General features: G+C 47.5%; 2 pseudogenes; one reads left to right on the top strand and one right to left on the bottom strand.

The window, feature by feature from the left end:
* Positions 1-6,411: 6,411 nt before the first annotated feature.
* LOC116548737 lies at positions 6,412-6,731 on the bottom strand (annotated as a pseudogene).
* A 2,187-nt stretch (positions 6,732-8,918) lies between these two features.
* LOC116545646 overlaps positions 8,919-13,877 on the top strand; it is a 23,348-nt pseudogene continuing 18,389 nt past the window's right edge.

The raw sequence follows: 13,877 nt of genomic DNA, 5'->3' as shown, positions 1-13,877 counted from the left end.
GCCAGCTGCTGGTCTTTTCTCCGCTTCCTGTGCTTCTGGCTGGGCACCGTGCGCGCGGGGGGTGGGGGGGGAGCGGGGAGTGGAGATTAGGCCACCACGTGTACCCGGGGGAGAGGAGCGACCCGCACCGGCCTGGGCAGGTCTGCGCACATCTCAACCCGCGCCCGGATTCTAATTTTCAACCTCTTGGGGGTTTTTGTTTTGTTTTTCTTCTTTGAGGGATTATCAAGGGGTTAAGAATGTGGGTTTTCTCTCCAAGCTGGGAGTCCGGGAGGCTGCGAGTGGAGAGGAGGGAAGCCGAACTCCCGAACTGAGCTGGGTGGGGAAGTTGGGAGAAGATGGTAGGGACTGTGACAGTTCTGTCCCTGGCCTTGCACATGTAGGCCTGCAGGCGACACGAAATTGGGGGCAAGGGTATAAAAAGGTGCAGTCAATGAGCTGACCTTCAAAAAGACGGCCTTTTAAACTTTTTACAACCAAATCGAAATGGTCACTGGAAACAAAAACAAAACAAAATCTCGCCGTGCCCAGGGCCGACCGGTTCTCCCGGCCCCGACTTCCTGAAGAGGAGAGGAGGGCTGCCGCAGCTCCAAGCGCCACACCTTTGGCTTTGAGGGCGCTTCCCGCTGAGTTGGCTTTTGTGTCTTCTCCTCCTCTGCTCCCCAGCTCCACCCCCAATTCGACTTTCCTCGAAGAATTCAGGTCCGTTTGCTCTAGAAGCCTTGCGAATGTAACATATCAAAGCCGTTAGCTGTGAAAATCACATTTAAACTTGTGAATTTTTTTTTTTCAGATGGGGATGGGTGGGGGCAAGAGAACGGGGATGTTTCTGGCTTCACGTTTTGAAAATGAAGGGCCCGTTTGGTGGTTTGCAAAAAACAAAACAAAACAAAAAACGATGCTAACTTCCCCCCTCCCACCCCCTTTAACTCTTGGCTGCCTCTGGAAGAGTCGCCTCCCTGGGTCTCGCAAGGAGGGATCCTTTGCCAGGGTGGTGGAGGTGACGTACAGATATAGGGAGTCCCCCCGGAGAGAGGGACGCCCTAGCCCCGGTTGGCCCGAGCTGAGGCTCGGAAGGAGCTCTAAGGAGTCTATTGGCATGCTCAGAATTCAGAATGGCACAAGTCTGGGAAAAGGAGTTCTCCAAAAAGATCGAGATGGGTCTGTGTAGCTGGAGGTGAAAGTTCCCCACCCCCCAGGGCTCCGCACCCACCTCCGCTTCTCTGTAGTTACTGGCCGGATCTCAAGGTGCAGCCTCTCTTCTGGGTTGGGTGGGCTCTTTCTTCAGGGAGAAGTAGAAGCAGAGGGTTCCTAACATCACAGCCTGTTTAGGGACCTAATTGACGACCAGAGCTTGTTTCATGGTCCAGCCCCGCCTGGTGGGCCATACTCTCCTTAGAGCTTGGGACAGGCTGGTAGGACTGGAACCCCCTGGATCTGGCTTTTGGATACCCCTTCCCTCCCGAGAGAGCCCCTTCCTCAAGCCTAGGGATGCTGTTGTGCCTCCTCCCTCTCCTGCTCTTAGGTTTTAGTGGCTTTTAATTTGAAAAACCATGTGAGGGGAGGAGGAGGGAGCCAGGAGGTTGGGAGGTCTGCTCTTTATTAGGGGCCCAGGCCTCCAGCTTTCCAGCACACAGCTGTGGCCTGGAGGGAAGGAGCGCTGGCTCTGTAGGTCAGCCTCACTGAAGAGAGGGCCTTGTCCTCTGGAAGTCCCAGGAGGCCAGCACAGCCCTGTGGGGTTTTGTTTCTGTTTTTGTTTTTGCCTTCAGCTGAGACACTGCAGTGGAAAACCAGTGGAACCTCGACTCTTTGCTCATCCATTAAAAGTGGGGTAATCAGCCAGTCTTGGTGGCTCACGCCTGTAATCCTAACACTTCAGGAGACCAAGGTAGGGGATCACCTGAGGCCAGGAGTTTAAGATCAGTCTAGGCCTCATAGTGAGCCTCCATCTCTATTTAAAATAACAGCGATGACGACAATTGAATAATCACGCCCAACCCGCAGGGTCGTCTTGGGGATTAAATAAGATAATATCCCAGGTAAATAAAGAGGTTCATATGCAGACTTAAGATGCACAAGGTCCTGTGTCAAGGGCTAAGGATACAGCCCTTTTCTCCTAAGTTTTATGGACCAGTTGAGCAATCAATTCGACATAAAGTTGCAACTTAGCACTCTTAAGCAATGTTGAAGGGGAGAATGAAGTCAGCACAGAGGAGGAGCCTAACCCAATCTGGGAGGTAGGAGAGGGCTTCTTTCTGGGAAGGCCTGTCTGGGAATCTACAGGGAATAAGAATCTAGTTAGGGAGGAACCTCACTGCATTGGCTCGGGGGTCAGAGAGAACATGAGATCATCAGAAGTGAAAAGTTTGAAATGGCTGCAACTTGTAAAGGTTGAGAGGGAAGGAAGCAAGAAGGAGGTGAGATGGAACTCACAGAGGCCTTCTAGGCCATGTTAAGGGTCTAGGCTGGCACAGATGAAGAGGATTGATGGAAGCCAGGAGTTCAAAACCAGCCTGGACAACTTAGTGGGACCCCATCTCTACAAAAAATTTAAAAATTGGCCAGGTGTGGTGGTGCATGCCTGTATTCCCAGCTACTCAGGAGGCTGAGACAGGAGGATTGCATGAGCCCAGGAGTTCGAGGTTGAGGTAGACTATGATTGCACCACTGCACTTCAGCCTGGGTGACAGAGCAAGACCCCATCTCTAAAAACTTAATTAATAAGACCGGACACAGGGGCCCACGACTGTAATCCCAACACTTTGGGAGGCCAAGGCAGTGGATCACGAGGTCCAGAGTTTGAGAACAGCCTGGCCAACGTAATGAAATCCCGTCTTTACTAGAAATACAAAAATTAGCCTGGCGTGGTGGCAGGTGACTGTAGTCCCAACTACTTGGGAGGCTGAGGCAGGAGAATTGCTTGAACCTGGGAAGCAGAGGTTGTGGCAAGCCAAGATCATGCCACTACATTCCAGCCTGAGACTCCGTCTCAAATAATAAATAAATTAATTAATTAAAAGGAAAAAACTGGCAAAAGAACCTGGCTTACTTCTATGGAAGTATTTGGTTTAAAGAGGGCAAGACAGGAATAGAGTTGAGCTTTTAACAGGATCAGCCTGGATGATCCGAGGAGGCAGGGAGGCTCCTGCTGTAATCTAGCAAGACAGGATGCTTCCCTGTTCTTGGAGGATGGCAGGAGTTTGGTGAAAGCAAAAAGTGAATTAGAGAGAAGGAAGTAGAAAGCCCAGCACTCACTAAATGTGAGCTGTGAGGGAGAGTGGGGTGCAAGGCTGGGGCCATGGCTGGTGCGGCCTACTCAGTTGGGGGACAACCAGGAACAGGGTTAGAAAAAAAAGATGAGTCCACTTTTAAATATGACACATTTGAAAAAGCTCAAGAAAGATTAAAATGCAAGCCAGGTGTGGTGGCTCATGCCTGTAATCCTAGCACTTTGGGAGGCTGAGGTGGGTGGATCACCTGAGGTCAGGAGTTCAAGACCAACCTGGCCATCATGGTGAAACCCCATCTTGAAAAAAAAAAAAAAAAAAAGAGAGAGAGAGAGAGACAGAGATTAAAATGCAAGAGAGAGAGAGAGAAAAAAAAAAAAAAAACAGGATAGAATTTGGGGTAACTCAAGCATTTTCCCATAAGCAAAGAAGACAGTAAGAAGGAACAGATAGGAATCTTTATCTTCTGGATATTCAGCTGTTGTCTCTAAATCCATAGGATGAGGGTTGAATTTAAAGACCTGTCTACACTTACCATCTAAATTCAACGGGAGGAGGCTTAAACGCGGGAGTTCGAGGCTGCAGTGAGCTATGATCACACCACTGCACTCTAGCCTGGGTGACAGAGTGAGATCCTATCGAGAGAGAGAGAGGAGAGAGGGAGGGAAGGAAGGAAGGAAGAACAGACATTATACAACATGTCTGGTGACTTTTTACAAAAATGTAAGAGCTTTAGTGATAATATAATTGGCAAAACTAGATTATTTTTTCCTCATTTGTACTCTTAAGTTGACTTTTGTGGCAGATGCGGTGGCTCATGCCTGTAAACCCAGCACTCTGGGAGGCTGAGGCAGGTGGATTGCTTGAGTCCAGGAGTTTGAGACCAGCCTGGATGAGATAGTGAAACTCCATCTCTACTAAAAATACAAAAAATTAGCTGGCATGGTGGTGAGCACCTGTAGTCCCAGCTACTCAGGGAGGCTGAGGTGGGAGACTCACCTGAGCCCAGGAGGTTGAAGCTGCAATGAGCCAAGATAGTGCCACTGCACTCCAGCCTGGGTGACAGAGTAAGACCCTATCTCAAAAACAAACAAACAAAATAGATATTTGTATCCACATTTGGATTTCTGATCACCCAATGACCCAAAGTGGGATTAAAACCAATCCTTGGCCGGGCGCGGTGGCTCAAGCCTGTAATCCCAGCACTTTGGGAGGCCGAGGCGGGTGGATCACGAGGTCAAAAGATCGAGACCATCCTGGTCAACATGGTGAAACCCCGTCTCTACTAAAAATACAAAAAATCAGCTGGGCATGGTGGCTCGTGCCTGTAATCCCAGCTATTCAGGAGGCTGAGGCAGGAGAATTGCCTGAACCCAGGAGGCGGAGGTTGCGGTGAGCCGAGATCGCGCCATTGCACTCCAGCCTGGGCAACAAGAGCGAAACTCCGTCTCAAAAAAAAAAAATAAATAAAATAAAGCCAATCCTTGTCCTAAGGACATTAGCTTGCTTGCTTCTTTCTTTCTTTCTTTCTTTGTTTCTTTCTTTCTTTCTTTCTTTTAATTGAGTTAGAGTCTCATTCTGTCACCAGGCTGGAGTGCAGTGGTGCGTGATCTCGGCTCACTGCAACATCCGCCTCCTGGGTTCAAGTGATTCTCCTGCTTCAGCCTCCCAAGTAGCTGGGATTACAAGTGTGTGCCATTACACCCAGCTACTTTTTGTATTTTTAGTAGAGATGGGGTTTCACCATGTTGGCCAGGATAATCTCCATCTCCTGACCTTGTGATCCGCCCGCCTCAGACTCCCAAAGTGCTGGGATTATAGGCGTGAGCCACCATGCCCGGCCCAGGACACTAGCTTTCTATCGGCTACCATGCCCACCCCTCACCATGCCCTGGAGAGACTGAGGCAAGACTCACTTTCAGGAACAAAAAAAAATATGTTCAATTCCAGTGACAAAGATTCCATATTACATATTGTCCTCCAGTCATCATTTTCCTTTTCTTCTCAGTAATAGAGTCCTTGATTTTTAATTTTAGGGATTTTCCCCCCCAGGACAAAAATCTTCCTTTTACCAACTGTTTTCGCAGGTCAATGTGATCATGAAGAAAATTTATGTCCAACAGGACATAAGCAGGAGTTGCGGGTGCAACTGCTAAAAAGTGCCTTTTAAAAGAAAGGATGCCCCGGGCGCGGTGGCACGTGCCTGTAGTCCCAGCTACTCGGGAGGCTGAGGTGGGAGGATCACTTGAGCCTAGGAGTTCTGGGCTGTAGTGCCGCTATGCCGATCGGGTGTCCGCACTAAGTTCAGCATCAATACGGTGACCTCCCGGGAGCGGGGGACCACCAGGTTGCCTAAGGAGGGGTGAACCGACCCAGGTCAGAAACGGAGCAGGTCAAAACTCCCATGCGGATCAGTAGTGGGATCGCCCCTGTGAATAGCCACTGCACTCCAGCCTGGGCAACATAGCGAGACCCCGTCTCTTAAAAAAATAAAAAAGAAAGGACGCATCCTTCTCAGTCTGGTCTTTTTGCTGAGTAGAAAGCAGGTGTGTGACTGGGGTGTCAGCAGCCATCTTAGACTATGAGGCCACCCTGAAAAGGGAAACTGCGCACTGTGGTGCGATCAAGTAGAAGATTCGTCACTCTTGAGCCCCACGTGAACCCTGATAAGCTATCTCCTAACTGTCTTCTTGAAAACGTGTACCAGAAATAAAATTGTCTCAGCCTGGCGCGGTGGCTCACGCTTGTAATCCTAGCACTTTGGGAGGCCGAGGCCAGCGGATCACAAGGTCAGGAGTTTGAGATCAGCTTGGCCAACACAGTGAAACCCCGTCTCTACTAAAAATAAAAAAATTAGCAGGGCATGGTGGTGCGGGCCTGTAATCCCAGCTGCTCAGGAGGCTGAGGCAGGAGAACTGCTTGAACCTGTGAGGCAGAGGTTGCAGTGAGCCAAGACTGTGCCACTTGCACTCCAGCCTGGGCGACAGAGCTAGACTCCATCCAAAAAAAAAAATTAAAAATTGTCTCTCTTTTTTCTCACTGAAAAACTGAAAGCCAATTTCTTGGTATTTCTCATGTATACATAATATATTTTATTACTAGGCAAAGCCCTATAAGGGAAACCTTTGCCTAGTCCTCCAACTGATTAATCTTCATCTTGACTCATCTGGAAGTAACAAAGTTCTTAAGTCTCCTTGTCAGTTGCAGCCACTCGAAGCCAATCACAAAGATTTTTCTTCTTAAGGTATTTCTTGGTAAAGTATTTCAAATACCTTTTAGAGAACTGTTTCTCAGAAACAACTGTGATTTTATTCTTGAAGCATTCAATGTGAACAAGGTTCCCAAGGTTTCCAGTTTTGCCATTGACTTGAACCTTCTCCCACAGAAATTTTTCAAAATGTCCAGAATCAAAAATTCCATCTTCTCCTGGATGAATAAGGTCCAAATTAAACTTCCAGGTTGACCTCTTGGGCTTCTTGTCTTTCTGTGGCACCATCATTCAAGTCAGCCGCGCGAGTAGAGAGAAAATTGTCTCTTTTTTTGAGACTGGGTTTCATTCTGTTGCCCAGGCTGGAGCGCCTTGGTGAAATCATGGCTCACTCTAGCCTTGACCTCCTGGGCCCAAGTGATCCTCCTGCATGGGCCTTCCAAAGTGCTTGGATTACAGGTGTGAGCCACAAATTTAGGCCAGTGCCTGGCCTAAAATTCCATTTTATTAAGCCACTTATTTTAATTTTTTTTCTATTGCTTACAGCCAAGCTTAATAATCCTAACTACGAAAGTCAAAAAGGGTTTACTCATTCTAACTCCAAATACAATCACCCTCACTCAAAAATGAAAGTTGGGGCCAGGCACAGTGCCTCACGCCTGTAATCCCAGCACTTTGGCAGGCCAACCAAGGTGGCGGATCACGAGGTCCAGAGATCAAGACCATCCTGGCTAACATGGTGAAACCCTGTCTCTACTAAAAATGCAAATATTAGCTGGGCATGGTGGCGCGTGCCTGTAGTCCCAGTTACTCAGGAGGGCTGAGGTAGGAGAGCCGCTTGAGCCCAGGAGGTGGAGTTTGCAGTGAGCCGAGATCGCGCCACTGCACTCCAGCCTAGTGACAGAGTGAGACTCCGTCTCAAAAAAAAAGAAAGAAACTTGGTATAGCAGGGCTGAAAACACATACCCAGCTTCATGACATCCCAGGATGCCTACCAAGGCTGGGTGCCTCCCTGCTGACCTGCTCACATTTATAATGTTCCTGTGGGATTTTAAACATATGTTTGTCTTTCACAGCATTCAATTCATACATGCTGACTGTTTAAATTTCTCTTTGGACAGTCAGTGATTCTAAAGGAAAGCTAAAATACGCACAAGAAGGTACACAACAGTTCTCTTTTCCCTATCTTTTCTCCCACTCTCGTATTTTCATTCCTCTTTGTAGTCTTACCCTTACTCTTTATTCTGTTCTTTTTTTTTTTTTTGACGGAGTCTTGCTCTGTTGTCCAGGCTAGAATGCAGTGGCTCAATCTCAGCTCACTGCAACCTCTGCCTCCCAGGTTCAAGCAATTCTCCTGCCTCAGCCTTCTGAGTAGCTGGGATGACAGGTGCCCATCACTGCACCCGGCTAATTTTTGTATTTTTAGTAGAGATGGGGTTTCACCATCTTGGCCAGGCTGGTCTCGAACCCCTGACCTCGTGATCCACCCACCTCAGCCTCCTAAAGTGCTGGGATTACAGGCCTGAGCACCGGGCCCAGCCACTATTCCATTCTTATAGTCTGCACTCATTTGGCCTTCCTTCTCTCTTTGCTGCCTCCAGAGTCTCCAGGTATTTGTATTATTATTTAATTTTTAGTGATTTAAAAATACACCTTTAGAGGCTAGGTGCTGTGGCTCACACCTGTAATCCCAGAGCTTTGGGAGGCCAAGGAGGATGAATCACTGGAGGTCAGGAATTTGAGACCGGCCTGGCCAACATGGTGAAATCCCGTTTCACCTACAAGTGCAAAAATTAGCCAGGTGTGGTAGCATGCACCCATGGTCCCTGCTGCTCAAGAGGCTGAGGCAGGAGGATCTCTTGAGTCCAGGAGGCTGAGGTTGTAGTGACCTGAGATTGTGTCACTGCACCCCAGCCTGAGATGTTGATTCAAAAAAAAAATGCCTTTGGAAAGGTAAACATCCTACACATTTTGAGGTAATAAAATGGTCCTGTTGATAAACCATCCCCAGAGCTTAGGACAGCTTCCATCCGGCCCTTGGCAAAGAAATGCAGCTCCATGATCCAGGAGACAATGATTCCTGCTTGATTTGGGGACTGAGAGAATTCTGGGTTTCTCTACCCTTGCTGCACTAATGTGATTACAGATGTGCATCGACCATCTGGGCGCTAATCTCAGTCCTTCACCTCACTACCCCTGAGTCTTTAATCAGGTGTTTTTTTCTGCTCATAATTTGAATGAAGGGTTCCCTCACAGCCTTAAGATAAGAATCAGGCCAGGCACAGTGGCTCACGCCTGTAATCCTAGCACTTTGGGAGGCCGAGGCAGGTGGATCATCTGAAGTCAGGAGTTCGAGACCAGCCTGGCCAACATGGTGAAGCCCCATCTCTACTAAAAATACAAAAATTAGCCAGGCCTGGTGGTAGGCACCTGTAACCCCAGCTACTTGGGAGGCTGAGGCAAGAGAATCGCTTGAACCTGAGAAGTGAAGGTTGCTGTGAGCTGAGATGGCGCCACTACACACCAGCCAGGGTGACAGAGTGAGACCCTATCTCAAAAAAAAAAAAAAAAAAAAGAATCACCACTAGCTCTCCTCTGCAGTCTGTCTCCTCAGCATTTACCCCACTAGATTGTATCAGTTGACAAATATTTATTCAGAACCTCCTATACCAGGCACTGTGCTAGACTCCAGGATGCTGTCACGGACAAACAAACATTCATGGAGCTCAGCTTTGGGCAGAGGAGACAGACGGAAAACAAACCAGGCCTGGATTAAATGGCAGTTGTGACTAGAGCTCTGTGGTCACCCAGTGCTGTGGGAGGCCATTGGCGTTGTGGGAAGCCTAAGCTGGTCTGGTGCCTCAGGAAATCTTCCCTGAGGAGGTGATATTTACTTATTTATTATTGAGACAGCATCTGGCTATGTTGCCTAGGCTGGTTTCAAACTCTGAGAATCAAGCCTAATACACTACAGTCTCCCCAGTGCTGGGATTGCAGGCATGTGCCACCGCACGCCACAGTAGGTGATATTTAAAGCTTTGTGCAATTCTGAGGAAAGACGCCATATTCAGCTGTTATTTTGAAGTCATTCAGAAAATGTAGATCACAGAAGAAGTGTAGTTTGGCCGTGCATGGTGGCTCACGCCTGTAATCCAAGCACTTTGGAGGCCAAGGCGGGCGGATCACCTGAGGTCGGGAGTTCAAGACCAGCCTGACCAACATGGTGAAACCTCATCTTAAAAAAAAAAAAAAAAAAAAAAAGTGTATGTTTAGGGCAAGTACAAACAGCAGAGCACATTCCTTTCTGTCTCTGGAAACGATAGTTTTTGTATCCCAAAGGAACTCTAATGATCTGATATTCAATCACAAAATGACTGAACTCAGTCAACCAAAATTGTCTTTGTTCAAAAGAAACAGTTCAGTTAACCTAGGATAGGCTATCACGAAATTTGAATGTAACTGAGACTCCAGACTCGTGACATCTCCAAATCTGATGCTTTTCTGTCATCCTAGTGGAGTTATCTTGGGACGATAAGAGAACTGTGTGCTGTCATCCTGCTTCATTAGCTAATGTTTCACAGGCTGACAATGACAGGGTTATTGCCTTTGATTAAGGCATATTTTCTTCTCCTCCTCCTCTTTCTCTCCCCACTCCTCCCCCCTCCTCCTCCTCCCCTCCTCCCCTCCTTTCTTCTTCTTTTTGAGACAGAGTCTTGCTCTGTAGCCCACGCTGGAGTGCAGTGGCATGATCTTGGCTCACTGCAACCTCCGCCTCCTGGGTCCCAGTTCAAGCAATTCTCCTGCCTCAGTCTCCTGAGTAGCTGGGATTGCAGTCATGCGCCACCATGCCCAACTAATTTTTGTTGTTTTAGTAGAGACGGGGTTTCACCATGTTGGCCAAGCTGGTCTTGAACCCCTGACCTGGGATTACAGGCGTGAACCACCGCGCCTGGCTGATTAAGGCATATTTTCTTTCTTTTTTTTTTTTTTTTTTGAGACGGAGTTTCACTCATGTTACCCAGGCTGGAGTGCAATGGCGCGATCTCGGCTCACCGCAACCTCCGCCTCCCGGGTTCAGGCAATTCTCCTGCCTCAGCCTCCTGAGTAGCTGGGATTACAGGCACGCGCCACCATGCCCAGCTAGTTTTTTGTATTTTTAGTAGAGACGGGGTTTCACCATGTTGACCAGGATGGTCTCGCTCTCTTGACCTCGTGATCCACCCGCCTCGGCCTCCCAAAGTGCTGGGATTACAGGCTTGAGCCACTGCGCCCGGCCTTCTAAGGCATATTTTCAATGATCCCTTTGGTTCTTACAGCCTGTTAGGTTTCCTTTATAAAATGAAGAGCCGGAAGGGGGCGAGAAGGGAAAAAAAAAAAAAAAAAAAGATAAAATGAGCCCAAGGTCCTGCAAGGATCCCACAAGATGGTTCAAAGTCCTTATTGTGTGTGTGTGCATTTGGTGAATTATTGGATTGTTCAGAAATTTATTCATAAAGTGACTTCACTGCACGGTAAATGTGTAAATGCTGAGTTCCTCCTTGGAGAAAAACCGGACCCGTCTTTGACCCTTCTGCAGGCCTGTGATTTTTTACACCACTAGAGGGCGCAAGAGGCCACCTCAGAACTAAGTCCACCCTGGGCGAGTCTGCGTTTGGTGCCTGAAAGTTGGCCAAGCGTTCCCAAATGTTCTGGAAAGGAACCAAGCCAGGGCGTCTCCCATCTGTAAGCCTCCCCAGGCACCGCTAAAATCTGGTGCAGTTCCAGGCCACTCCTCAATAAGCCCGAGGTTCCACTTGAAGGTCCGACGCTGTTTGGAGTCATCCTCAGGACACTGGGGCTCCTGCGTCAGTGCTGGGGGAGGGGAGGACGGAGTGATGCGATTCCAGCTGCAGCCGCGTGCGTTCCACCGAGGGCCAGGCCATGTATAGGCGCACGCGCTATTTCAGCCGGAATAGGGACAGATAAAGCCATGACCACAGGGAATCGGGGCGTTTTAACCAAACTAAGGAGTTGGGGGGTGGGGGGCTTTTTGGGCTGCTACCTTAGCTGTCTTTAAGGGTAAGAAGACCCCAGCCAGGCGCAGGGGCTCACGCCTGTAATCCCAGCACTTTGGAAGCTCAAGGCGGGTGGATCACAAGGTCAGGAGAGCGAGACCATCCTGGCCAACATGGTGAAATCCAGTATCTACTAAAAGTACAAAAAATAGCTGGGTGTGGTGGCGGGCGCCTGTAGTCCCAGCTACTCTGGAGGCTGAGGCAGGAGAATCACTTGAACCAGAAAGTCAGAGGTTGCAGTGAATAGAGGTGGCGTCATTTCACTCCAGCCTGGAGACAGAGCAAGTCTCCAGCAGAAAGAGAGAGAGAGAGAGAGAGAGAGAGAGGAGAGAGAGAGGGGAGCCATAGGTGGTTTTGCATTTATTACCACAAAAACAGTATTTTGACAGACTAGCCCTCATTGTGGAATTAAAAGATTTGACTTTTTGAAGCTCTTCCAGAAAAACAACATTCTAAAACAAGCATGCATGATAGGAAATATTTATTATCCAACAATGTCCTATGGCAGCCCTGTGAAAAACCCGATATTCTTATTATTGTGGGAAGCTGTATTTTGTTCACTTGGGAAAATAAAGGTTGGTTGAACCAAAGTGATTTATCCAACTAAAAGATTCACATCTTTGTGGTTGAGTTATGTTGCTACAGACACCAGTACCCCCCCCGCCACACACACACTCACCATATTGATAATTCAGATTTAATGACTATTTCTATTCTGGTCTAACTCAGACCTGATCGCGATGACATCCAAGCTTTGTGTTTAATTCTCTAACCCTAACCCATATTGTATTATGTTAGACATGTGCAATGGCATATTTTTGTCAAAGTTTCCTGTGGGTGATTTGAATTTGCCAGTGACAGAATCTGGATTAGATTAGACAGTTCTGCCATGTGTAACTGTTGCAGGCCAAAAATCCCTTGAATGTCAGTGATTCATTTGATTTAACCTAATACCGAGTCCATTAACCTAGTTCATTGCCATAGAAGTTCACATCAAATCTTTATTCTGCACATTTAATAAACAAGTTGTCTATAGCTGTGTGTGATAGATTTAAGTTTTGCCCTTAGCATCCAAATGAGATTGAATGTATTTCCAAATAAAAGGCAATTTAAAACTGTAGGCTCACACTTCAGATAGTGGTTATCTTATCTGCCTGCCTGAGTCCTGTTTGCTTTCACTAAAGCCGCCAATAGAACCTGAGAAGCTGGGATTGGAGACTCAAGAGTTCCCTCTCCATCTCACCTCAAGGACAAGGAAAGACCTTTTCTGACAGGTACTGCTTAGAACTCTGTCTTGGAGCAGAGGTTAAAACTCATAGCCCTCTCTGTGACCTTTTCAACTTTCATTCTAAAGCTGCATGACAAATAGCTCATCCTTGTGTCACACGTGCCATCACACACACCACCCAGAGGATAAACACTAGCCGGATCTACATTTTACCTGAAGGTTGAATGACAAATAAATATTTCAGTTACCCTGATGCTTCCAAAATCCAGACAGACCAATAGAAGTAGACAGGTCACTCCCTTTCAGTTTCGTTTTGCTATTCCATTTTATGTGCCTGGTATTTCTAATGCCATTTTACTCCTTCCAAAGCATATCTGAATATTTGAGCTTATTTGATGCTCCTCACAGCCACAGAAAAAAAAGGGCAGCAATTTATCACCATTTGCACACAGAAACTGAGTAGAGGGCCAGGCATGCTGGCTCATGCCTGTGACCCCAGCCCTTTGGGAGGCTGAGATGGGCAGATCACTTGAGGTCGGGAGTTTAAGATCAGCCTGGCCAACATGGTGAAACCCTGTTTCTACTAAAAATACAAAAATTCGCCAGGCATGGTGGTGGGCACCTGTAGCCTCAGCTACTCGGGAGGCTGAGGCAGGAGAATTGCTTGAACCTGGGAGGTGGAGCTTGCAATGAACTGAGATCGTGCCACTGCACTCCAGCCAGCCTGGGCAACAGAGAGAGACTTCTTCTCAAAAAAAAAAAAAAAAATTAACCAGGTGTGGTGGAGCGTACCTGTAATCCCAGCTACTTGAGAGGCTGAGGTATGAGAATTGCTTGAACCTGGGAGGTTACGGTGAGCCCAGATGGTGCTGCCACTGTGCTCCAGCCTGGTGATGAAGCAAGAGTCTGTCTCCAAAAAAGAGAAAGGAAAGAAAAAGAAGGAAAGAAAGAAAGAAAGAGAGAGAGAAAAAGAGAAAGAAAGGAAGAAAGAAAGAAAGAAAAAGAAAGAAAGAGAAGAAAGAAAGAAGAAAGAAAGAGAAGAAAGAAAGAAGAAAGAGAAAGAAAAAAGAAAGAAAGAGAAAGAAAAAGAAAGAGAAAGAAAGAAAGAAGAAAGAAGAAAGAAAGAAAGAAGAAATAAGAAAAAGAAAGAAAGAAAGAGA

The sequence above is a fragment of the Sapajus apella genome, unplaced genomic scaffold, assembly GCF_009761245.1.
Source record: "Sapajus apella isolate SASKATOON/1434 unplaced genomic scaffold, GSC_monkey_1.0 scaffold5, whole genome shotgun sequence".
In the NCBI taxonomy this organism is placed as follows: domain Eukaryota; kingdom Metazoa; phylum Chordata; class Mammalia; order Primates; family Cebidae; genus Sapajus; species Sapajus apella.
The sequence above is the reverse complement of the archived record's forward strand: the minus strand, read 5'-3'. Positions and strand labels throughout refer to the sequence as shown.